The 26,650-nt window shown below is 39.9% G+C and overlaps 1 protein-coding gene and 1 long non-coding RNA gene across 13 annotated transcripts in view; one reads left to right on the forward strand and one right to left on the reverse strand.

Moving 5' to 3' along the window:
- SYT1 (synaptotagmin 1) overlaps window positions 1-26,650 on the reverse strand; it is a 230,662-nt gene that overhangs the window by 109,343 nt on the left and 94,669 nt on the right. The gene's annotated exons all lie outside the window — the stretch shown is intronic.
- LOC129656425 (uncharacterized) overlaps window positions 1-26,650 on the forward strand; it is a 214,883-nt gene that overhangs the window by 56,838 nt on the left and 131,395 nt on the right. The gene's annotated exons all lie outside the window — the stretch shown is intronic.

Consider the following 26,650-nt stretch of genomic DNA (forward strand, 5'->3'; position numbering starts at 1 on the left):
GTGTAATATCTAGACTTTTGGAGGAAATGGACTTGCTTTTGTGTTTCTAAACTCTATTTATTGATGAGAAATTATAAATTCCTAATAGCAGAAATGCAACAAAGTATAAGATTTTGCACTTTTAGTTTCACTCATTGAGGTCTAAATTTCTTTTTCCTTATCCTAAAATTTATAAAAATCTATGCGATGGTTTAAAAAGTGAAATATATAGCAATACAAAATTTCTCACATGCCCTCAAGTTATTTCATTGGTACCATATTTCAGTTCCAAGAACATTCACCAATGCTATATTTGAGCATTTCTGAACAACTGATTAAGAGCTTGAAGTGATGATGCTATGTAGAACTTTTACCTTTTTCAGAAGACATCTATAGGTTCAACTGTCTTAAATGTCTTACTCTTTAGGATAACTAAGGACTGTATTGAACACAAGCAAGATTTTTTTCATTCATATTTATAAGCATGAGAGAGGGGCAAGGGTGTAGACTCTGTTGTATTCTCAGATGCTGGAGGCACTAGAATGCTCCCTGATGTATGAGGTTAAGGATATGTAAAGAGCCTCTTGATGAAAGTGAAAGAGGAGCGTGAAAAAGTTGGCTTAAAACTCAGCTTTCAGAAAACTAAGATCATGGCATCTGGTCCCATCACTTCATGGCAAATGGGGAAACAATGGAAACAGTGACAAACTTTATTTTTTGGGTTCCAAAATCACTGCAGATAGTGACTGCAGCCATGAAATTTAAAGATGTTTGCTCTTTGGAAGAAAAGCTATGACCAACCTAGATAGCATATTAAAAAGCAGAGACATTACTTTGTCAACAAAGGTCTGTCTAGTCAAGGCTATGGTTTTTCCAGTGGTCATGTATGGATGTGAGAGTTGGACTGTGAAGAAAGCTGAGCACAGAATTGATGCTTTTGAACTGTGGTGTTAAAGAAGACTCTTGAGAGTCCCTTGGACTGCAAGGAGATCCAACCAGTCCATCCTAAAGGAGATCAGTCCTGGGTGTTCATTGGAAGGACTGATGCTGAAGCTGAAATTCCAATACTTTGGCCACCTGATGCAAAGAGTTGACTCATTGGAAAAGACCCTGATGCTGGGAAAGATTGAGGGCTGGAGGAGAAGGGGACGACAGAGGATGAGATGGCTGGATGGCATCACAGACTTGAAGGATATGAGTTTGAGCAAGCTCTGGGAGTTGGTGTTGGACAGGGAGGCCTGGCATGCTGCAGTCCATGGGGTCGCAAAGAATCAGACATGACTGAGTGACTGAACTGAACTGATGGCAAATCCAGGTTTAATTCTTTGTATCTTTCCCCAGTCCTCACCTCTCCCCCAACCACCCTGCCTCCCAGTAATTCCAAAGAAGGTAATGTAATTGTTGTGTCAGACCTCTGTAGAGAGGTTTCTAACATAGGAATGAGGTATAGAAGGCCATATCCTCAGGTCTTCTCCTGTTGTATTCCTAAGATGACTGCTTTTGGCCTTCTATTTAACTTGACATATGTTAAGTTAGCTAAAGTAGCCAGAATCTCCACTGTGGAAATAACAGCCTAGATGTAATCCAACAATTTAAGAAAATGCAATTCCTGTTTTTGGGTACTCATTAAATCCATCTTTCAAAAAGGAAAGGGTATCTGCCTGTTCTATGATTTATCTTTAGGGGAGAAGTCATATTTTCAGTGTGTGTGTGTGAGAGAAAGAGAAAAGGAGAGAGAAAAACAGAGAAATGGTGCTGGCGCGATGCTTTTGAGAGTATCACTGTGTGTGTAGAGCCATGGTTCTTTCATTTCTTGAGCTCACACAGTGTCTTACCTATGTATCTCCTATGTTACTGAGGATTTTAATTTGGTCTTACCTGTGCAAGCCTTAATTTTCCCACATAACTATAAATTCTTTGAAGACAACATCATTCCCTAAATTATCACTTTCCACAAATTTTCAGAAAGGAAATACATGGAAATTTGAGATCATTCTCCTGTTTTGAATTTTCTAGGTAATACCTCCCTTTCGTTAGTGTAGATAAGAGAGAGTTACATATAATGTGCTAAATTCACCTGAAGTGCCTACTCACCCCTAGGAATTAATTTACACATCAGGAGAATCTAGTAGAATAAATTACTTTTCATAGCCTCTGAAAATACAGAATGGGCCTCAACAGCACAGAAATTAATACAAAGGATGGACAAATTCGTCTGAACCTTAGGAGACAAGAGAAATGTAAACGAACAAAATTGCTGTTCAGAAATGCTTGTTAGGAGGGTTGTTTTTTGCAGGATTCTGTCTATTCACCACAATAGCCTCCCTGGTGGACTCTGTTGGAGAACTGGGTTACTCTAATCATTCTAACGAGGCATTTTGACATGACTGTTCTCTCTCAAATGATACCTCTCTTCATGGCCCCAAATCTAATTCTGCAGTTTGCAGGCATCTCAGTAGTTCTAAACAGAGAGTTGTCCTAACTTCTAGTATATTTTTATTCTTCAGTCTTAAGACATATACGGAATCTTTAAGATTTTACACAGTTTCAGAAGGAAGCAGTTGCAATTTTAAAAAGCATACCTCAAGTAGAAGAACTATGTGAAGTTACCTGTAATTTTACAGCTATGGGATGGGGGAAGAATGAGTGACTGAAAGATGACATTTCAAGATGGATGTTTTGGGAGACAGGGAATTAAGGAAAAGTACTTATTTTAGCACCTTTTACAGATATACATTTAATTCATTAACTTAGAAACTTCAACAGGTAAGATTTCATTTGCTCAAATGTCACATTAAGCAAGCATTTTATGTTAACCAGTTGAAGTTGCTTTTCAATGCTAAATATTTTAAGCTCAGTTTACATTAGATTACTTGATGTGTCAGCATGGAACAAAGGCTTTGGACTCAATCCCGAGCTTTCTTTACTATCAGACTGCCATCTGGAAGAATGTAAACTAATACTGCTAACTGACCACCCACTAGGATATTCTCTTTTCACTTTAAGGTCATCTTACTAAATGGATGTTCATCAGCAAACATTCCCCTCAGCTGTTTTCCTTCCTAATACCCCTTTCTGTCAGGGTCACCAACTAATCTGTTTCCATTGGCCACCTTCCGTTTTGCTGTCTTCTACTCACTCAACCTGACATTGCTTGATTTTGGTAAATGTATCTTCAAGTATATTTTGTCTTACACTTTTTTCTACCGCAGTCATCTGCATGACCCCTATCCTCACCACTTCCGCTTCCAGTATGACTTGCATCTCTACCATCACTACCATCATCCCACACCATGGTCTCCAATAGCACCTCTACCCCCTCTACCTCCATTTCACCACCACCATCTCCACTGTGTGAGATCATGCCTTAAATACTTCTGTCATCTCTTCTGAAACAGTCTGACCAAACATTGCCATAATCTCCTCAAAGTCCAATGTCAATCACATACGAATGACAAGCTTATCTTTGAAAGGCCCAAACCCATCTTCCTGTCTTTTCAGAAGCTCTATACTTGGCCCCAACTATCCAAATATTTTCCTTCGACTTCACTACCTACTTAACTTTCAGAATATATTTTGAATTTGACATATACTTTCCATTTATAGGGTCATCATTTTCATCCAAGAAGGGTGACCAACCATCCTGGTTTCCTCAAGACTTGACTAGTTTTAGCCTCATAAGTTCCATATCCTGGGAAAACTTGGCCCCAGGCAAACCACAACTATTGGTAACCTTCAGTCTAAGTCATCATAATTCTGGATCTAGGCTTCTGTAATAGCCTCCTGACAGCGACTCTGTTTCAACTCTTGCTCTTTCCTTGACTCTTCTTCACATAAAAAGGCAGACTGATCATTTTAAATTGGAACCTGCTCATGAGACAATCCTTCTCAAAGCCCTTCCATGTATTCCCATTTCACTTAAAATAATCTGGATTTCTTATGCTATGCTATGCTAAGTCACTTCAGTCGTATCCGACTCTGTGCCACCCCATAGACGGCAGCCCACCAGGCTCCCCCATCCCTGGGATTCTCCAGGCAAGAACACTGGAGTGGGCTGCCATTTCCTTCTCCAGTGCATGAAAGTGAAAAGTGAAAGTGAAGTCGCTCAGTTGTGTCCGACTCTTAGTGACCCCATGGATTGCAGCCTACCAGGCTCCTCCGTCCATGGGATTTTCCAAGCAAGAGTACTGGAGTGGGGTGCCAGAGGCTTTATATGATCTGACCCCTCCATCTCCTACCACCGTTCTCCCAACTTTACCTTCTCTCCTCCAAACCTATTAGGCACACATGGACTCAGAGCCTTTGCTATGCTCTTCCTTCTGCCTGCAGTCTTCTTCCCCTAGATATCATCATGGATTGCTCCATTAGTTTATTCAGCTTTCTGCTTAACATAACACCTCTTTAGAGAGCTTTTATATGGCCATGCTATTGAAGAAGTCCTGCCCACTCCTCAACACTCACACCACCTCCCCCTTGCCCTGCTTCTTTCCTATCCTGGCACATATCACCAGAAGGTCTATTCGGTTGAGGTTTTCCCACCAGAACAGGAGGCCCACAAGTGCCAGCAGACAGAGTAGAGCCATATAGGCCTGTTGATGGAATGCGTGCAGATTCCCTGCAATCAGCTATAGTCAGTGTCCTCAGTATCCACAGGTTGGGGTCTCCAGGGAAGCAAACTCAGATTTGCATGTGGGAGGTTGACTGGGATGTGTCTTTTGAATCAGTACCTGTGAGAGAGTGTACAAAGCAGAATGGTTTGGGTGAAGTTGGGCTGTGGTTCAGTCATATCAGAGGCCTCAGCTGATCCTATAGGAAGTTCTAGAGCTATGACGACTCTTCAGAGTTGATCTGAATTCTGAAGAGGGATGAGATTTTATGCTCCTAAATCTACCAGTCTTTCCCTACATCTTGGACCAGGGGTCTCCTCAGCTGTGATGGAGATGCTGAGGAGGAGGAACTCAGTCACTATGAGCTGTTAGCCATCAACACTCTTGGCCAGTGAATCAGTGTCTTCATTATGAGGATGGTACAACCTGTGTGAGTGGAGGACTCACCACAGCCATGACTGTCTTTATGAGCTCTCTTCTTTCCCCTCAGCAGATTTTTGCTTAGTTAGGGAATTCATCTACAATGACTTTAGTCCCTTATGACTAATCAAATTACCCCTAAGTATGAAGCCCTTAGTCCAAGTTCCATATCTTTAATTCAGTATCTCCATAGCACACAAGAATTTCTGCTAGTAATTGCTTTATAGCCCTTAGCCAGTAGTGTGGTGCCTAGAGATGATATTTTTTCCTATTCATGTATGTGAGTTTCCCTCACCCTAAACTCCAGAAGAACAGGGGTATTACCTAATAAGGCACATAATAGGGACTTAGAAATAACTGTTGGTTGATTGCATTGAAAGGAGAGCCTTACCCATCCTACTCTGTAAACAGCTTGGACACTAGTACTCAGTATAGCAACAGAGTTTCTAGTTTAACCAAGGAGTCCACCAGTGAATGTATTTGGAAGTCTGTTTTTGTTCCTAGTGCTGTAGACATGGCTCTGTTAGTCCTTTCATAAAACTGGAAATGAAAACATTTCTGAAAGTACAGTTTTTATACGATAGATTCAAGACCCCGCAGAGTTGCAGCCAACAGATGAGTGCTTTTGCTGATGTGATTAGCTCGTGAAGGGACCTTATTACTATTAGGAATCTCAGCTTTATGTGTAATTTATTTAGTCAATTGCCGTGATCACTAGGTGGAACTGCCAGTTAGTGTTAGACAGTTCCAACTGTGAGATTCAGAGAAATTAACCTGCTCTTTTAGAATATGGAGCTGACAATCAGAAAGCACCTTTGTTCTCAGCAGCTTGATAATTCTGATAATTTTAAAAGCACCCACTGAATAGAGTAGACATGAATTAAGGACTTAATATAGACAACTACATCAATATCTTTTCTTTTTGAAAAGCATTATAGATACTAGAACAGAGGTCATCTCCATTGGGTAAATAAAAAGCTTGATTAAAATGAATATTTATTTGATGGCTTTTATAGCAGCATCCATCATTTTAAGTGTAAGAAGAGGTGTTCACTTTAATGACCTTTGCAAATGAGGCTAAGTTCACATGCTTGTTGGAAATATTGTACTTTTGAATGAATTTTAAAAAGGTACCTGAATTGGCTCAATGCTGTGACATTTTAAAAGGACATATTCTATTTATATTAATCTTAAGATTTTTCTGTGTGTTAAATTGGTGATAAATTCTCTGAATAGAAGGTTTTTCTCTTGAGGTTGCGAATCTATTTAGAGGTGACAGACAAATGGCAGTCCAGCACTGTCTCAAAATGAATCTGGACTCTTTGCATGTTCTCCATTTGTAAAAATACTAAGATGTTATTCATTTATAGGAAAGGTCAATGTCAGGTTTTTAATTTTAATAACATAAGGGTGGTTTTAAATATATCCTTTATGTGGTGGTGTCTTTCAAATTCATTTAATTCCCATAACTCCTCTTCTACCCCTGAGGTATCTGCCAAATCAGTATTTACATCTAATGGTCCAGATGGTGACAGTGTGAAATGCTGCTGTGGATGCACCCAGGTTAAAAAGACTGAATCTGACCTAGTGTGCAAATGAACAGTGAATTGTTTAGGTGAATAAGACTATGTTATTTTAATATTTATTTTGTGAGGATACTATTTAATTTGGATTAACTTTACATTCAGTCTCATTCATTGGTTTCTTACTAAGCAATGATTGAGTTCCACCAAGACTTGTCCAGAGTCTAGTCTAGACTCCATAGATACCTAGAGGGATAGGATGACTTTAAAGAAGTTCAGGATGCAGTGGACAGACAAATTTAAACAGAATAACAATGTTATGTGTTAGCTGCACTGAACCAGGATGCTCTGGCAGAAAGAGGAGAAGGTTGAAGTTTCCAGGGTCTAGTGACAGGACTAAGGAACGAAGACTTTATTTGAAGATTAATATCCCCCAGTAAGTAAGATCTGTTTTCAAGCCAGGAAGGTTTTCCTTCTCAGGGAGGGCTGGGTGAAAGAGAGGGTAAAAGGTCTTCAGACCTGAGTTCTGCCACCAGCCACCTCGGGGCGAGGGGTGGTATGGGGCAGGGGTGTGGTGGCGGGGGTGCAGTGCTCCAAGCAAGTTCTTCCTGCACCATTAAACTAGATGCCTCATACCTTTTTTTTTCTTTCTGTGAGGATTATATGAATGAGAATCACCTGTGTGAGCCAAGGGGTGTTCACAGTCATGGAGGAGAAGACCAGAAAGAAGGTGACAGAAAGAGCAAGGCAGAGGCTAAGCTAGTTACACAGAAGCTGGCAAGGGGAGAAAAGCTGTTTAAAAGCAAGGTTAGGAAGGGACAGTTAGGGAGTTTGGGATGGACGTGTACACACTGATATATTTTAAATGGATAACTAACAAGGACACACGGTACAGCATAGGGAACTCTGCTCAATGTTATGTGCAGCCTGGATGGGAGGGGAGTTTGGGGGAGAATGGGTACATGTGTATGTACGGCTGAGTCCCTTCGCTGTTCTGAAACATCACGACGTTGTTAATCAGCTGTGCCCCAATACAAAATAAAAACCTTGAGAAACAATCAAAAGCAAGATTAGGGTGGTCAGAGGTCCAAACTCAGTTTTCCACTTCTGGCTTCAAGCTTGCCAAGGGGTCTGTCCATAACAAATAGGAGCCTTGAGAAAAGAGAAAAGACAAGAAAAAAAAGCTGATAAATTGAGATTTATCAATAAATTGAGACAAAGCAGTGGGGAAAAAATAGAGAAAGGAATAGAGGGGAGAAAAGAAACTTGGAAAAGAGTAAAGGGGAAAAAAGGCCAGTTTGTTTATTTTATCTTCCATTAGCAAGAGGGCAGAAGGAGGGGAAAGATAAGGAAAATCAAATAACTTGGGACTGGTGAGGAAAGAGGTGGGCGGATTTTGAGATGTGTGTGTGTGTGTGGATTGTGTGTGTGTGTCTGTGGATTCACCTCATAAGGGATGAACTGTTGCCTAGGGAGGGCCTCGGTGCTGGGACCCTAATTATTTGTTCAACTAGGAAGAACCCAGGAGAGGTATTTGCCATAATTCAAATCCACAGAAATAAAGAGTTTGATGTGAACCTCAAATGACAGAGAAAATGGATATATTTTGTAGACTGTATCAGACGGAAAAGGATGAGGCGCTGCAGTGATTTCCCCCAAGCAAAGGAAAACCAAAGTCTGTTAGTTCTTTTCAGGGTTGAAACAGGATATAGGTCATATGGCAATTTCATTGAAAAAAAAAAAAAAACAACTATGAAATGTTGAAGCTGCATTACCAGCAGCAGAGAGATTTAGCATTAGGATAGGGAAGCAGAACAGGCGGAAAGAGAAAGCTGTTGAGAGGAATATGAGCACTCCACTTTGCAGCCACTTTTAACCCAGAATAGAAATGCATCCTGGCTATTGCTGGAACAGTCAGAAGTGTCCTTGATATGTGTGTCAACAAATCACAAGGCAACATGAGGAGTTAAGCAAGAAAGGAAAGTGAAGTGTTTGGGGTAGGTGGCCCCTTAAGAAGGCGGCAGTTGGGTTCTTCTGGGGAAGATGAGAAAATTATTATTGATTAAATGAGGGCATTAGCATCAGTGCTACATATTATTTATGGTTCTTTGAAAATGGATTTGAACATGCACCTGAAATTTAGATAAGCTAGTCAGAAAGGGGAAGAATTAAGGTAAAAATTCCAGGAGAAGATGGCAGAGTGCCAAAATCTAGAGGCAGAATGAAATCTTACAATAGAGTACAAGGAGAAGGCAATGGCACCCCACTCCAGTATTCTTGCCTGGAAAACCCCATGAACGGAGGAGCCTGGTAGGCTGCAGTCCATGGGGTCGCGAAGAGTCGGACATGACTGAGTGACTTCACTTTCACTTTTCACTTTCATGCATTGGAGAAGGAAATGGCAACCCACTCCAATGTTCTTGCCTGGAGAATCCCAGGGACGGGGAAGCCTGGTGGGCTGCCGTCTATGGGGTCGCACAGAGTCGGACACGACTGAAGTGACTTAGCAGCAGCAACTTTACAATAAAGAGGGAAGTGAATATTCCTGAAGGGACTGGCTCCAGGCTTCTTGATACCCACCAATAGGGGAAGAATGTCATGGGGGTTGGGGGAATGGATTGTTGGAAAGGGATGGACTGTAGGTTAGATGTGTGAGTGTGAATATATAGCAGGGGGAAAAAAGACTAAATTTTGTGACTGTTCCTGGCTCTTATGATCCACATGAGCAAGAAGAATTAAGACAGCAAAAAAGAGAGCAGTTAGGTTAAATAAAACAGCCTTTTTGGGAGACTCTTGGAAAGGGTGGTCCCACTTGAACAGATTTTTGACCATACAAAGTGCAGCCTATGAAGACACTAGAGGATGAAGGCCATGGATATACAGAGGAAAATGATACAAGTATTATATAAAGATTTACTGCAGGAGATAGCACACTTACACAACAGAAATGTTACTACATGAAAGCAAAGTCATTTTGGTTTGCAGAAAATAGAACCGGAACTATTGCATATTCTTAATTGCACCATGCTCTATTGTGCTTTCAAATCTTTGCACGTCCTGCTTCCTTTGCCTGGTATAACCTCCTTCCCTTTGTTTTACTACTGGACTCCTCAGTTGTCAGCTGTCATCTCTACTGAGTCATTCTCTGGCCATGCTCAAGAGAAACTGGCTCTTCTTCCCTATTTGCATTTCAATGGCACCTTTCCAAACTCTCAGTATAGCACTTGTAATATTGATATTCCTAAAGATGTCTATTCCCTCTTTGCCTCTTTTATTAGGCAAGGCTTGTATTTTCATCAGTTTGGACTAACAAAGGGTCTGCCATATGGCAAAAAGCTGATATAAAATTAGAGGTCAAGAGCAATTGTGTTTTACTGTGGGAAAGGGACAGGATAGGGAAAATGACATTTTTTTAGTTTTTGTACTATTGTAAGAAAAATTTGGAATTAGTTGGCCAACACATTGATGGGGAAAAATGGAAAGCTATGCTAAGTGTATGAGTGACATTAAAAAAAATAGAACTGTCTAGCACATAGCTGATAACAAGTTTCTTTAGGTTTAAGATATCATTTGAGTTTCTTATTAAAGGGAAAGGGAATATGGAATTAGAGTCTTGGGAATCAAGCTTTCTGAGAGAGTATACATGCCAAGGACAATGTATAAATATCATTAGTGAATAACTGGACAGGAAAAAAACATAAAAGAGTCAAAGAGAAAACAGTTCTGTTTGAGAATAGGTTTTAAAAATGATATGTGAGTAACATTGGGAATTTGGCTAGTTTGGTTGGAGAGATACTCTAACTAGATTCATAGATTATAGTGCAACTGCGTTTTCTAGTAAGAACTGGTAAGAATAAAATGAAAGAAAAGAGCTTTGAAATATTAAACCTATACTTGAAGTATATTAATATCTTTTCTTGCTAGTTTAATATCAATAGAATAACCATTTGAAAGTTTCTACTACTTCTTTATTATTACATTGAGCAACTGGCGCTTGTAAAGATGTGAAAGGATCCTCATTACTTGATGATATAATAGCTAAGGTGGAATATTTGAATTTCTGAATATGTATAAATCCTAATTATGACTGTGGTCATTTCCAGGGACATTATCACCCTCCTAGATGGAATGCCAGGAGAATTGTAAGGATCCCTTGAAATGAAGGAAAAAGTTCAGTCCATCTTCTGTATCACAAGCATCTTGCATCTACTTGGCAGTTTGACTGTCACTGTGGAAATAGTAATATAATCAGATTGTGGGTAATGGAAACAAACTCTTTCTCATGCACAGCCCAGTTAATTCAGTTTTCAAATAAAGATGAGACTGTATGGAGTAGCAAATTATAGGCATATAGATTAGATATTTGAATTTAGATTTTCATCTTGGCTATGTAATTGACTTGAAGCAATGTTAAGAAATTTGCTTAGCCTGAGTTATCCCCTTCACACAACAGATCACCAATCTCAAATGTGATAAGTGAACACCTCTAACAGCATCTACATTAATCTTAGTTTCTTAGTGAAACTGTCCCATCTGCATATTACTTCTTTTTTTGAGTTTTTGGCTTTTCTCTCTCCAATGGTGATCTGTTCTCATTCATTTCTCCTTAAAGGTTATGCAGCTAATTAGTGTATTTCTCCTGTAGACCTTCAATGCATTGCATGTTGTGCTAGACTTACATAGGAAGTCAAGATTCTCTCTAAGCATATTTGGAATTCAATTTCCAAGATTTCACAAATTGTTCGTTTTGCAGAAGCAATTTTGTTTCCATCTGGTTTGCCTAGGGGAAAGTTCACTGGTGTTCATTGTTAAGAAAATCAGAGCATCATTTAGGGAATTCAGCGGTCCTTTGCATGGAAATGTGGATATCACTACATTACACAGTACAAAAATACAGTTAATCTGCAAATGAGTATGATATGAATTTGAATGGAAGCTATCCTCTTCAGACAAAGAAGCACATAGGTATATCTTATTTGCTTCATTTTGAATGGATTCAGACTGACAGATGCAATGACCCTGCTGAGATGTCAGGGTTCTTTTTTATGTAAAGGACATCATAGATTTTTATGAGAAATGATGACTAAAAGAATTTAAGAACATGTGTTATGCAATTGTAGCTCAGGGCATTTTAAACTACAGTACTTTCCCTCTTTTATTTACAATAGCATTATGGTTTTCAACTTTTCCACATCATATTATTAATGAAGGAAACTTAGTTTCTAGAAAATGTGGCTGAAAAAAATGGACTGATAAATTTTGGTCAATTTCACCAGATGATTTTTTTTATCATTTTATTAGGATGAGTTTTTATATATGATTTTCATATATGGTTTTACTGTGCAATATCCTGCTACTAGAGGTCAATACAAAAAATTTTTAAGAGGATTTTTTCATATTTGAAAATCTCATAAAAGTAATTTTGCCAACACTGTACCCTAAAGTAGCTTACAAATTTCCATGGAAATCTATTTCAGAAAAGTAGTACCATGACTGTTCAATAAATTCTGCAAAGGGACGGATGCAGAGCCTGAGGTAACCCTTATTTCCATTGCTTTGAAATGCATATTCTTGACAAATAAATGAAAAAAATTACATAAGAAAAATCACCATACAAACTTCAGATTATCCCCCAAAATCTTTCAACTAGGAGAAAGAATATGTGAAATCTAAGGGAAATCACTTCAAATTTAAAGCTAGAAAAATATGTATAAAATAGTGCTATCTGCAAAAATCCTATAGGCACTCAGGGTCCTTGAATATTTGAAAAGATTTGGTTGAATATAATGAATCATAGATCATATGACTACTTTTTTAAGATAAGATAGAAGAGGCTTACAGACTTAAGCTCATGGGAAAAAAGACAAAAATGTAAAGAAAATATGTAATAGTATAAAAGATTACTTTCAAATTTACCCAGAGTGAATTAAAGGCAGCAAAATGAGTCAGTGATGCCCCTTGTTGGTTACAATGGCACAGGGTAAGGTGGGAATTCTTTCTGAAAGAAGTTGTATATAGCATAAATTAAGAATAACCATTTTTGTGTGAGGGTAAATTTGAACTGCTTACAGAGGTAACCAGAGACAATTTTTCCTGGTGTCACTGAGTAAGAGTTTCCTGTGCTTACAAATAATGTATATCAGAAAGGAAAATGGATCAGAGGTTAAATTTTTATTCCTAAAATGTGTGAGGTTCTCAAAACTGATTTTTAGAGACAATGCCATGATTAACACTGCAGTGAGACTATCAAGTTCAAATCTTGACATATCATGTCATGTCTGGTTGTGTGATCCGGGAACATTTTTAACCTTTGGGTGACTTTGTATCCTTATCAGTAGAATTGTTGTTCAGTTGCTAAGTTGTGTCTGACTCTTTGCAACCCCATGAACTGCAGCACATCAGGCTTCCCTGTCTTTCATTCTCTCCCGGAGTTGGCTCAAACTCATGTCCATTGAGTCAGTGATGCCATTCAACTATCCCATCCTGATAATAAACTAAATCAAAGGACTGTTGTGAGGATGAAAGGGTTAATATATGCGATGTATATACAATGGAAGCTGGCACACAGGAAGTGGTCAATTAATGTTAGTCATCGATCAATATCAGACTGCCATTTATAGATCAGCTTCTCTAATTTGGAAGCTGGATACTTCATATAATTTACTCCATATCTTCACAGCCCTGAAATACAGGTTATCATTATCTCCATTTTATAATTGGACAGACTGGGGCTCAGCCCTGTGGAGTAACTTTGTTAAGGTAAGATGCTCCTTCGAACCCAGAACACAGGTTTGTTAAGCATTGAAGCCCCTGCTCTTTCTTGTCTGTGGCAAATATTGTGAAATTTTAATATTCTTTTTATATGGGGTCATTATTCAATCATATCTAAGACTAATCCAGTAAGATACTGTTAGCACAATGTGCTGAACTGGGAAAAAAAATTCACATGGCAGCATGTCCCTGGTGGAAGTGTTCACAGCCAGATTCTTCAACTCTAATATTATGCATCATCTGTTAAGCAATTTGTAATTGCTTTCATGTCTTCCTGAGTGTGCAGGAATCAGCGGGCTACAATTCCTGAATGACTCTCTCAAGGTCTTCCATGGATATCTGCAGACTGTTGAAATGAAAGGGTTTCTCAGAGGAGCAGAAACACGTTGAAACAAACTCCCTGCTTCTCCTCTCCGATCCTGAGGTTGTCTGAGTTAAATATATCGACTGAAAGGAGATGGATGACATCACCTTGAATCAGAAGGGATAATAGTCAAATGTATTCTTCTCTTCTCATAGGGATTCACTGAGGTGAAATAAGGAAAAAAATAGGTAAAAGGATAAGCTTTCTGTAAAAGGGAAGATAAATAAATGCAAGAAAGGGATTATTTTAAGCAAGGAATTAGAAAAATACAAAAGTAAGCCACGCTCTCTAGACACACGACAAGTGCTATATTCTCTGGACTCACGTGGCCAGAGGTCAACAGATATGGTACAAGGATGGCTCTGTGGCTGAGGCAGGTAGTCGAGGTATAGAGCTGGTATGGTACAGGGATGGTACCAGCTATGGTAGAGGGATGGCTCTGTTAGGCTATAGGAAGTCCAGGTGTAGAGCTGGGGTCTCAGGCCAGGGAGACCTAGATTAGAAACCCTGGTTTGCCGCTGCCCAGCTGGGTGACTTTGGGCAGGTTGTTTCACCTCCCTAAGCTGCAGTTTCCTACTGGATAAAAGGGGATAATGATAGTACTGATCTCAACTGGTAGTTCTGAGGATCAAATGAGATGAGATGTATCCAAGGGCTTAGAATGATGCCTAAAACATGGTTTACGTGCACATTGCATGCTCATTATTTTATTCTTATCCATAACAAATTACTAATCAGTTTTTACAACATACTAATGTGTCCATCTTTGTGTGTTCCTTACTCAGCTGGTGTCAGGTGCAGTGTCTGGCACAAAACAGACACTCATGTTTTCGTTGTATTAATGACTGGTAGGATAATGTCACACGAGTGTTTATAGAAATTATTATTTGGCCACACCACTTGGCATGTGCAATCTTAATTCCCCAACCAGGGATCAAATCTGTGCCCCCGGCAGTGGAAGGCCAAGTCTTAACCGCTGGGCCACCAGGGAAGTCCTGCATGGACTGCCTACTCTTGTCAGTCCTTTTACGAGCTGGTTCTTAGACACCCAGAAGAGCCATAGACGCGGACAGCCAGCCGTGGGGACTGGTCAGATGTCTGCGGAAATGCCTTTCCGGCTGCAGTTGGGCCCTGTGCATGGTCCTCCTTCTGCAGGGAGGCTCGGGGTCTTCTCACACCACGGGTCTCTCAGAGTTAAAATCCATTGAATCCTACCCTGGGGTAAAACATGGTTTGGATTTTGTTCCCCACTTCACCTGTCAGTGGCCTTGAGCTTGGATCAGCCCAGGAAGGAGTGGGGCTTGAAGTGGTTTATTATACTTGGCTGCTAACTGGGAGGAGTGGAAATGGAAATCAGGAAGTTCCAGAGGAAGCCAGGAAATATGCCAGCTTAAAGGCAAAGATGAAGGCCATTTCTTTACTTTCTTTTCTTTAGGACATTGTTTTTATCCATCAGAGATTTCTTTTCTGAAGAAAGGACCTGGCTTTTGGCTTTATTTATAAGCAATTTAGAAAAGTACTAGATTCTTAAGGAGATGATGGAATCAGGAAAATTAAAGCAATGCAGGCTGGTAGGTATGGTACTATTTCGGAGAACATAACATACAGTATATAAAGCATTTAAATTAAACAAGTTTGTGGTGGGGGAAAAGGAGGGTGCTAAAATGATCTTAAATGGAAATGAATTCTGTTTTAATCAACATGTCCAAAAACAGAACTTAATGTTAGTCTTTAAAATTAGTGCATTTTTCTTTTTTAAAAAAATATTTAACTGGAGGTAGTTTTTGCCATACATCAACATGAATCAGTCATGGGTGTACATGTGCACCTCCATTGTGTATCTCTCCCCATCCCATCCCTCTGGGTTGTCCCAGAGCACCCGCTTTCAGTGCCCTGCTTCATGAATTGAACTTGCACTGATCATCCATTTTACATATGGTAATATACATTTTCAATGCTATTCTCTCAAATCATCCCACCCTCAGCTTCTCCCATGTAGTCCAAAATCCTGTTCTTTACATCTGTGTCTCTCTTGCTGCCTTGCAAGTCGGATCATCATTACTGTCTTTCTAAATTCCATATATACACATTAATATACTATACTGGTGTTTCTCTTTATGACTTACTTCATTCTGTATAATAGGCTCCAGTTTCATCTACCTCATTAGAACTGACTCAGATGAATTCTTTTTAATGGCTGAGTAATACTCCATTGTGTATATGTACCACAGTTTTCTTATCCATTTGTCTGCTGATGGACATTTAGGTTGCTTCCATGTCCTGGCTATTATAAACAGTGCTGCGATGAACATTGGGGTACACGTGTCTCTTTCAATTCTGGTTTTCTTGGTGTGTGTGCCCAGCAGTGGGATTGCTGGGTCATAAGGCAGTTCTATTTCCAGCTTTTTAAGGAATCACCACACTGTTCTCCATAGTGGCTGTACTAGTTTGCATTCCCACCAACAGTGCAAGAGGGCTCCCTTTTCTCCACACCCTCTCCAGCATTTATTGCTTATAGACTTTTGGATCACAGCCATTCTGACTGGTGTGAAATGGTACCTCATTGTGGTTTTGATTTGCATTTCTCTGATAATGAGTGATGTTGAGCATCTTTTCATGTGTTTATTAGCCATCTGTATGTCTTCTTTGGTAGTGCATCTTTCTATGATTTCGTTTATTGCCCTGTTTGCTCACTTCTCAGTTAATCAAGCTAGAACTGGAATCACTTTCAGTGGCCTTCACACCCTCACGCGTCTGTCTAATTGAAAACAGAGTACTATAAATCATTTCTTCAAAACCTTTTCCAAATTCTTAGTTTCACTGTCATGTAGTTTCGTGGACTCTGCCTCCTAAATGGAAGCAAGAGCCTTCAATTCACAGTCATACTGCCAAATGATTAGCTTCCTAAACCATAGAGCTAATATGGCCACTGGCAGCTTTAATACCCTCCTGGCTCCCAGCTATCAGAATAAAACGATAGCTTCCACATTCAAGGCACTAAAATATTACCCTTATTTACTTTTCTGACTTAGCCCCTGCCTTCATCATTTCCCTCTTACATGTACTAGATCATAGCCAGATGTTGTTTCTCTTTGAAATGTCTCAAATGCTCACCCTTCTTCCCTGATTGCAAATGCTTATTCTTGACCTGTTGAATTCCTAATCATCCTTTATAACCCACCTCAAATTCACACTCTGATTGTCCCTCTGAACTCCCCACCTCCAGACAGCATTATACTTTCCTCTTTGCCTATGAACTACTTGAGTAGTGATATCTAAATCATCTTTATCACCAGGGCCCAGCACAGGATGATCTGTAATAGAAACGTTTGTTGAACCGAAGAATCAGATTAATGAAAGACTTTCTTCCAAGGAGCTATTTCCTTTGCTGATGTGTTTTCACTTGAGATTGTTAAATGTAGAAGATACAGAACACAGTTGCTTATATAGGAGGCCTTTAGTACACACAGTGGATTGATGGCTGGAAAACAGGGTCTTTGTGGTTACGTGTCACAAGGAGCAGGCTTATACTGACCCGAGTTGAAATACAGGCTGTAACTGTTAATATTCATATGACTTTGTGGGAGAGGGAGTCCCTTTACTTTCCCTTTAGGAAAGGAGGATAATATTCCCAATACTCTGTAGGACAGCTGTGGCTATTAAACAATATATATAGCCTGGAATACAGTGTTCTTAATTTTATTGAAATAAAGAGACTTTTATGTAATACAAATTTAAAAATTGGGTGGTATATCAATAGTATTCCTGCACAGACAGGGAACAGAAATGTGTTAAGAGATACATAAAAGCTACGTAGAGGCGTATTATTATAGATTGCTATTATCTAGTTGCTAGACTGAAATGTTAAGTTTATAGTAAGAGGAGGCACACAGCTTTCTCAAACTATTTGTTGTTTAGTCACGAAGTCATGTCCAACTCTTTGCTATCCCATGGACTGTAGCTCACCACACTGCTCTGTCCATGAGATTTCCCAGGCAAGAATACTGGAGTGGGTTGCCATTTCTTTCTCCAGAAACTATTATATAGTTCCTCCTTAAACTATTATTAACTTCCCTGGTGGCACCCAGGTTTGATCCCTGGGTTGGGAAGATCTCCTGGAGAAAGAAATGGCAACCAGTATTCTTGCCTGGAAAATCCCATGGACAGAGGAGCCTCTTAGGCTGCAATACATGGGGTTGCAAAGAGTCGGACACGACTGAGCGACTTCACTTCACTTTAAACTATTAATTTTATATTAAACTACTATATATTATACAATATATTATATAAAACTATTATATAATTACATAATTTAATAAAATAATATTTATATAATTACATAATATAAACTAGTAAATAGTTCTTGTCTATAGTAACTATGTAACAGGGAAATCTTCATTTTCCTCATAATTTAATTTCTGGTTGCAGCTGTTCACACATTAGAGCTCGAATAAATAAAAGGCAAGATATTACACCAGCCACACTGGTCATCCTGAGATCTTTTCTTCCGAAATTTAGCATGTGTTTTTTAACTGTCTGCAGACAGCATATTTATTTATGCCAGTGGCAGGGCATGTGTGTGGGAATCTGAAGTCTCTGGAATGAACACAACCATTAGGACTTTAAAATATCACTTGACGGTCATCCATTTAAAAGCTATTACCAATCAGCTGCCTCTTGTAGGCTGAGGCGGAAAAAAAAAAAAATCTGTGGGTTGAAGACACTTGAAATCAGAGATTAGCAGGAAGATGCCCTCTCATTACCAAACAGGGAGCCAGAATGTCAAACATCTCTAGTTTCTGTAAAGACACAATCTCTTTTCCGGATTTTTTGTAAAGGGCAAAATGAACTAAAACCACTCTTCCCTCACTGCCCCACGCTTGCGGTGGTAATATCCTGCATCTCTCTGCCTGCGCCTGCCCACCCCCAACCCCCGTGCCTGCAGAGGCAGCCCTGCTCTAGTGAGCGCATCTCATTCTCTTCTACCACTTTGCTCTTTCTCAACTTCTGCCTCACCATATTTGGAAATGTCATTCACATTTATATGCAGGCCAGTGCACAAACCAAAATTAATTTAACTCACAATGACATGTTAATATTATTACTTTTGACACCGTGGAAAACGTATTAACTCTAGCTTGTCACAGGCCTCTCAGACTGAATAGTTCAACTACAGCATAGAAAAAAATGTAATCTGAGCTAAAGATTTTCTGGATTGCCAGACATTGTAAAAAGTCAAAATAGTTGAGTTTTGCAATAGTCAAGCTAGGATTAACTGTCTATGAATGGCAAGAAAACCTTGGTCCCATTTTGTCAGACTGCCCTATAAAAATACTTTATGGCACAAGGATTTAGGCTTTATGTATCTTTCCCCTCTATCAACAAATATAGTTTTTGTATTTGAAACAGGTAGTAGGGAATTTAAGTAACGATTATTGTATAAGTTATAATAGTTCAAGAGTCTAGAAGGATGAACATGAGAAAGGAAGCTAGTGTTCATTGCATGATTACTAGCTCTGGGTGTTCTGACATATAGCATCTTGTTACAATAGTCTATGATGAGTGTTTTTCTTGCTGAGCTATAATTGACCCAGTGCTACGTTTTGTATTCTCTGTCTTACACAGGAGGAAATGAAAGTGCAGAGAGGTTAGCTGACTTCTCCAAGTTTGCACGGACATTAATAGCAGAGGCAGTTTGAACTGAGTTCTACGGAAGACCCTCCTTGATCTGCCACCATATAAATCAATATGAAACGATAAAATCTTAGGCCTCCCAAAAAATGGACAACCTTTCCTCTGTTTTCCATGAACTGTAGCTTTGATGGTAGTGATTTTACATACATTTTGAATTACTCAAAGCTGGCATTTACAACCAGATCTGACCTTGGCATTGTAAAGGCAATAATAAGGTCAACAAAGTTATAACAAGTTGGCCAAAAACTTCGTTTGTATGGAAAAACCTGAGTGAACTTTTTGGCCTACCCAGTATATTTTTGGTATGAAACTAGGTGCATAACTGTGTTTTTTTTTTCCTTGTTAATCACCCAATGTGATTTGTTGTTGTGCATCTACCAAGAATGAGGGAATATGCTTTTTTTTTTCTTTTAGGCCATAGCACAATTTTTCCCCACCAAGAATGTATATGCTAAGTCGCGTCAGTCGTGTCCGACTCTGTGCAACCCCAGGGATGGCAGCCCACCAGGCTCTGCCGTCCCTAGGATTCTCCAGGCAAGAACACTGGAGTGGGTTGCCATTTCCTTCTCCAATGCAGGAAAGTGAAAAGTGAAAGGGAAGTCGCTCAGTCGTGTTCAACTCCTAGCTACCCCATGGACTGCAGCCTACCAGGCTCCTCCGTCCATGGAATTTTCCAGGCAAGAGTACTGGAATGGGGAGCCATTGCCTTCTCCCAGAATGTATATATTATATCATATTCTGTCTGAAACTGTGATTTAGAAAATGACACAGTCAATACTAGGAAGTTCATTTCTCGAGCTTCTGGTAGGCCAGGCAGAAATTAAAATCTCCTTAGCTGTCAGAGCAGGCCAAAGGTCATGTAGAGAGAAACATATGGCTCAGCCTCCCCCAGACTCAGGCTCCCCCTGCGAAGATACTGAAGTGGGATTCAGATACCACAATGGGAAATCCATGGGTTCAGTTCAGTTCAGTCATTTAGTCGTGTCAGACCCTTTGCAACCCCATGAACCGCAGAACGCCAGGCCTCCCTGTCCATCACCAATTCCCGGAGTTCACCCAAACCCATGTCCATTGAGTCAGTGATGCCATCCAACCATCTCATCCTCTGTCGTCCTTTTCTCTTCATGCCTTCAATCTTTCCCAGCATCAAGGTCTTTTCCAATGAGTCAGCTTTTCGCATCAGGTGGCCAAAATATTGGAGTTTCAGCTTCAATATTAGTCCTTCCAATGAACACCCAGGACTGATCTCCTTTAGGATGGATTGGTTGGATCTCCTTGCAGTCCAAGGGACTCTCAAGAGTTTTCTCCAACACCACAGTTAAAATAAAATTAAAAAAGAAAAAAAAGCATCAATTCTTTGGTGCTCAGCTTTCTTTACAATCCAACTCTCACATCCATACATGACCACTGGAGAAACCATAGCTTTGACTAGATGGACCTTTGTTGGCAAAGTAATGTCTCTGCTTTTTAATATGCTCTCTAGGTTGGTCATAACTTTCCTTCCAAGGAACAAGTGTCTTCATGGCTGCAATCACCATCTGCAGTGATTTTGGAGCCCAGAAAAATAAAGTCTGACACTGTTTCCCCAATGATTTGCCATGAAGTCATGGGAACAGATGCCATGATCTTCGTTTTCTGAATGTTGAGCTCTAAGCCAACTTTTTCACTCTCCTCTTTCACTTTCATCAAGAGGCTCTATAGTTCTTATTCACTTTCTGCCATAAGGGTAGTGTTATCTGCATATTTGAGGTTATTGATATTTCTCCCGGCAATCTTCATCCCAGTTTGTGCTTCATCCAGCCCAGCGTTTCTCATGATGTACTCTGCATACAAGTTAAATAAGCAGGGTGACAATATACAGCCTTGACATACTCCTTTTCCTATTTGGAACCAGTCTGTTGTTCCATGTCCAGTTCTAACTGTTGCTTCCTGACCTGCATACAGGTTTCTCAAGAGGCAGGTCAGGTGGTCTGGTATTCTCATCTCTTTCAGAATTTTCCACAGTTTATTGTGATCCACACAGTCAAAGGCTTTGGCATAGTCAATAAAGAAGAAATAGATGCTTTTCTGGAACTCTCTTGCTTTTTCCATGATCCAGCGGATGTTGGCAATTTGATCTCTGGTTCCTCTGCCTTTTCTAAAGCCAGCTTGAACATCTGGAAGTTCACGGTTCACATATTGCTGAAGCCTGGCTTGGAGAATTTTAAGCATTACTTCACTAGTGTGTGAGATGAGTGCAATTGTGTGGTAGTTTGAACATCCTTTGGCATTGCCTTTCTTTGGGATTGGAATGAAAACTGACCTTTTCCAGTCCTGTGGCCACTGCTGAGTTTTCCAAATTTGCTGGCATATTGAGTGCAGCACTTTCACAGTGTCATCTTTCAGGATTTGAAGTAGGTCAACTGGAATGCCATCTCCTCCACTGGCTTTGTTCATAGTGATGCTTCCTAAGGCCTACTTGACTTCACATTCCAGGATGTCTGGCTCCAGGTGAGTGATCACACCATCGTGATTATCTGGGTCGTGAAGATCTTTTTTGTATAGTTCTTCTGTGTATTCTTGCCACCTCTTCTTAATATCTTCTGCTTCTGTTAGGGCCCTACCATTTCTGTCCTCTATTGAGCCCAGCTTTACTAAGTTTCATTGCAGTGGAGCAAATCTGCCAATCGCTAGAGTTTCTGGAGGTGACCAGGAGAAGGCAACGAAAATTTGATGGCTACTGAGACTAGAACTCAGCTGGCAGGAAAAATCCAAGAGCTTTAAAATTCATGCTTCAGGGAAGCATTTTGAATCAATATGATTCTGTGATGGTATTTCAAAGGCATTAAAAGTTTTTAACAATTTATTTTCTGCCGCGTTAACCCAAGGTATAAGTCTTGATCTTTTTATTTGCCCCATTCCTTTGTGGGGCATGGAAACAATCACGATAGAAACTCCTCTTTGCCAGTTAAGATTCTGTTAATGCCATACAGTTTTTGTAGCTCCTTTCAGATTTATCAGTTTGCCACTGACAAAAGATGTGATATTACACATCTCAGCTGCCACGGTACACAGCAGGACTGCTCTCTCTGATTTTATATGTTAATCTTTCTATTTATAATTAAGGGTAAAGACTAAATGCTTTTCTGGAATAATCTAGGGGAAGATTTCTGGGGCAAAGTCATTTGGAAAAGGGAAAAGAAGAAAAAACTCATCAGCTAAATATAAATTAAAATGGAAATCCATTTCAGTATGTGGTTATTGCAGCTGGTGGGGGTCTTAAAAGCAGAGAAGTGAATGAAGGAGGGATCATGTGGGTTTACTTTCATATATATATATGAAATATATATATGTATAATATATATATATATTTTGTAACTCATCATGATAGAGCATTAAGAAAAAAAGCATGTGTGGAAACCAGAACATACTAGACTGAAGTTTAAAAGAGGTGATCATTTGTTACGTCAAATGTGCATGAATGTGTGCATTTATATTTATACATGTACGTTAAAAATGGGACCCAAAATACCATTTTAGCATCCTAAAACAATCTCATTTTCATAGATCCCCAAATTATTTTCATCCATATACAATTACTTGAAATACCTACAACACGAGTATGCATGTGTATATAAAATTTTATATTTAGCTCTTTCTGCTTCACTTGTTAAAGCATTTTTCCATATAATTATGTCTAATGGCTAATATTCTATTAAGTAGCAGTATAATTAGCAATTTCCTTATTTCTGAGCATAGAGCCCATTATAATGTGTGAGTTATAAGTTAAAGCTGGCTTCCATGAATATGAATTTCTATGTGGTATAGACAGGACGGCCAGAGGCTCAGCTTGTTACTGCTCATTTGGAAGAACTCCACTGTGTGAGAGCTCACATCTCTGGAAAAAATGTTTTGCTGTGTATAACCTTCATTAAAAATAGATTTTTAACCTGGTACTTTAAAAAAAATCTACCTGGTAGAAAAGTCAACATGATATGGCTTTTGTTTTTATTGCATCTGTCTAAGTTTCCACTGAGATATGCTGCCTGTGGGCACTTGCCCAAGAAAAATTGGCCAGGGGCTGATACATGGAAAGCCACTCTGCTAAATCAATTCTCCAGATCTATCACTGGAATCCAGAGCTTCAGGAATCGGTTTCTGCTGTTTTTCACTGTCAAAAATTGATGAAAGAGACTAAAAACCGAAGTGCTGATACCATTGTTTGTCAAAGTAACCGCAGAGGGTACGTCCTACAGTGATACGTCCTATGAAAATGCAGGGAGAGAATAGAAGTTAAAAAAAAAAAGAGAAAGTATATGTAAGCCTTGATTTAGATTGATGCTACAACTCGCCCTCTTTCATGGCTTTGCTTTTTAAGCACCTCCTATGATGAACCGCCAGGCTGCTAGACCCCATGAGAGATCACCTTGTTTATTCCCTCACCTTGAAGCAGGGTTACAAATCCACGGCCTAATTCTTACTTTTAAAAACCCTCCCGAGAGGTAGGCCCTCTGAGGTAGTGTTTCAACACTGCACGCTGCCAGGAGGGTCATCTTTGGTTTCCATGCCAGATTCAAACACTTTTTTATTTGGACTTTAGTGGCTTCAGAAGGTCATTCTAAGCTGCCTCAAATGGATATCTTACTCCCAATTAATAGACATTGATTATTCAGTTATTATGAGAGCCCCAAACAGGCAACTAACACAGACGCCACAACTCTGAGACTTGAGGCAAGAGAAGATTGGTTTGGAAGCACAGGGCTGTTTCCCAGTGGCGTCTAGAGAACATGAGTGCATCACACGGATGCACAGCAACGTTAACTACTGTTGCTGTTGTTTAGTCACTGAGTCATGTCCGACTCTTTTGTGACTCCACGGACTGTAGCCCCGCCAGACTCCTCTGTCCATGGGATTTCCCAGGCAAAATACTGGAGTGAGTTGCCATTTCCTTCTCCAGGGGATCTTCCCAACCCATGGATCGAACCATTGAGCCACCAGGGAAGCCCAGAATTAAGTATATTTACTGTTAAACATGTAACATGTAACAACAGAGATAATATAAACCTTAGACTTATTCCTTATTTAATCTACATTTTGGGGGACACATATGAATTTAATGAAAGTTGAAATATATGGAACACAAAAGATAATCCAGACAGATGCAGCCTTTTTTAAAAGTAAGAAAATAATCTCAGAATTATTTTAGTAGGAAGGAAAAAAAAGCATAGAAGATGTCAGAAGTTTCCATTCGGGGATCGATTACCCTTAATTTTCACAGTCTGAGAATATGTTTGAATAACTGATGTCTGAAACTCTTTGGGGGATTTTTAGCTTGCCATGTACAAGTCCTTTTTTAGAATTTGAGCTTGGGAAATGAACCATTTGGGTTTTCAGTTCTGAGGCCAAGTGCATGTGATTTTATGTGGAAAGAAGGCACTCTGAAGCATTTTCTTTGAGAACATTGGTGGGAGATTATGCTGAGCATGTCCCAGGTGACGCTGGTGGTAAAGAACCTGCCTGTCAATTCAGGAGAAGCAAGAGACACAGGTTTGACCCCTGGGTTGGGAAGATCATCTGGAGGAGGGCATGGCAACCTACTCCTGTATTCTTGCCTGGAGAATCCCATGGACAGAGCAGGCTGGTGGGGGTAGGGGGTTGCAAAGAGTTGGACACGACTGAATCAACTTAGCATGCATGCACATGCTGAGCGTGGCGAGGGAGGTGGGCAGTGGCGGTCACCACATGGGGGCCTGGAGAGAAATAATTCACTACAGCTTCCCTGTTGGGCTCTCTGCCTCTGGTTTCTGCCTTCTGCACTGGCCCTCTAATGGCTGGGCAAGCAGCTTCCTGCTCCACTTACAGGAGATCACGCGGTGTCTCGAGCATTATCTTCCTATAGAAATGACACATGATGAGCTGGTTTTTGCTCCTAGTTACTTAAGTTCTAGCCCAGGGCGCTGAATTCATTATGTGCTGAACTTGAGGATTTGAAAGGGGGTTTGATCCTTGTGATTGTGTACTGGGTTTTTCTAAGAAATCATCCCCTGGTGACTTGTACAACAGTACCTCCTGGTAAATATTAATACTTATCTCAGACACAAACCAAAGCCCCAAACAGTAGCGTGGGCCTAAATCAGCCTTGTTAAAATGCAGCTGTGTCTCATCTCTCTTCTGTCTTGAGATTCAGCACTGTGGGATACTGAGTCACAGTCACAGAGATAAACAATGTCCTTTCCTCCACCACACCAAAAAAGGAAGAAAAAGAACTCAGACTGCATGGATGCTGTTTAAACAGGCACCCTTCTGATCCTGATTGCTACTTCAGGAAAACCCTGATCCATTCTTTAAAGGTCACCACCATCACATGCTACATTTCTTCCCTAAGTGAATTACCAGGGTCCCTTTATACTTGGCTTGAACAATTCCTAACTCCAAACCCCAGGAATTTGATTGTGTAGTCCTTACTTCACGTCAGAATTTAAAAATAGAGTAAATAGTAATTAACATGGCTTTTAAGGCAAACTGTTTAAATGTCTCGTCCTTACGTCCTAATTATGTGATTTCAGACAAGTTTCTGAGCCACTGTGAGTCTTGATTTCCTCATTTGCATATTTGGCTTAATATGTATACACAAGTGTGTGAGATTTCATTGAGCTAATGTATTTAAGTATTTCAGCTTTAAATTAAATTTGTAAATTGCTTTTTACCTCCCAAGGGAATGGATCAGCAATTAGAATTACAAAGTGAGGTAATTTTCGGACAGAGATCACAAACCAGCAGGTGGAAGATGCTGGATTTGTGTGGGGTGGTGTTGGTGAGAGTCAAGGTCTCTAGAAATCAACTGATGTTCTGATGCGGGAAACCAGGTCTGGTGACTGATACGAGGCTTTGGAGTTCATGATTGATGGTTACAACTGCCACTGCTCAGTTATTAAAGGCTAGTTATCTTGGTAATATACAAGATTGCCAGGAGAAACATCAACAACCTCAAATTGCAGATGAGACCACTCTAATAGCAAAAAGCAAAGAGGAACTAAAGAACCTCTTGATGAAGGTGAAAGAGGAGAATGAAAAGCTCTTAGGTTGAACATGGCATCCAGTCCCATCACTTTGTGGCAGATAGGTGGGGGAAAAGTGGAAACAGTGACAGACTTTATTTTCCTGGGCTCCAAAATCACTGCAGATGGTGACTGCAGCCACAAAATTAAAAGATGCTTGCTTCTTGAAGGAAAAGCTATGACAAACCTAGACGGAGTATTAAAAAGCAGAGACGACACTTTGCCAACAAAAGTCTGTATAGTCAAAGCCATGGT

Source organism: Bubalus kerabau, chromosome 1, assembly GCF_029407905.1.
Source record: "Bubalus kerabau isolate K-KA32 ecotype Philippines breed swamp buffalo chromosome 1, PCC_UOA_SB_1v2, whole genome shotgun sequence".
NCBI classification, from domain to species: domain Eukaryota; kingdom Metazoa; phylum Chordata; class Mammalia; order Artiodactyla; family Bovidae; genus Bubalus; species Bubalus kerabau.